This window comes from Alexandromys fortis, unplaced genomic scaffold (assembly GCF_014885135.2).
Source record: "Alexandromys fortis isolate MF-2015 unplaced genomic scaffold, M_Fortis_MF-2015_v1.1 scaffold_189, whole genome shotgun sequence".
In the NCBI taxonomy this organism is placed as follows: Eukaryota; Metazoa; Chordata; class Mammalia; order Rodentia; family Cricetidae; genus Alexandromys; species Alexandromys fortis.
This window is the reverse complement of record NW_026068081.1, coordinates 552511-553302: the sequence shown is the minus strand read 5'-3', so window position 1 is coordinate 553302 and position 792 is coordinate 552511.

The following is a 792-nucleotide window of genomic DNA, read 5'->3' as shown; positions in this document are numbered from 1 at the left end:
TTTTTTAAACACTGTGACACATTTAGAGGTCTTTTGCATCTGAATATGATTTATTGCATATCTGTAATTATTTTCTGACCAGGAGTACTTTTTTTATACTACGTGGGCATGGCTATGACCAACTCCATGTCACTGCCTGTCAGCTCCACCCAGTCCAACATAGCAGAGACATGTTTACCACCTCTACAAGCCATGCACACTGCCCATTTTCAGACATATAGCAGGTCTATATTGCCATTAAGCAAGTTGTTGCATTTTGCTCACAAACCCCATTTAAATGCTCCATAGCCAGACCACCCAAAAGAGTCAGAGTCGTTTGTGCTGGTGAACCAGTTTTTAAAGAAACCATGCAATTTTTTTTAAACCTGTGCTTAACTCTGTTCTTTTGTTTCATGAATGCCTTTCCAAGCTTTCTCAGGTTTTATGTGGATGTAGCCAGCACCACGATGGGCATCAATTTGTAGTCGGAGGATGTTCATTTGTTTCCAGCTGCCCAGACACCCGAAATAATCACACAGAATTCTGTATTAATTGCAATGCCATTTAGCCAAAAGCTTAAGCATATTTCTAGCTAGCTATTACATCTTAAATCAACCTATCTCTATTAATCTGTGTATTATCATGAGGTTGTCGCCTACCAGCAAGGTTCTGACATCTGTCTCCTATGGCAGCAGCTACGTGGCATCTCACTGATTCTGTCTTCTTTCTTCTAGCAATCTGTTAAGTTTTCTGACCTAGCTCTACTCTGACCCATCACAGGCCAAGCAGATATCTTTATTTATTAACTAATAA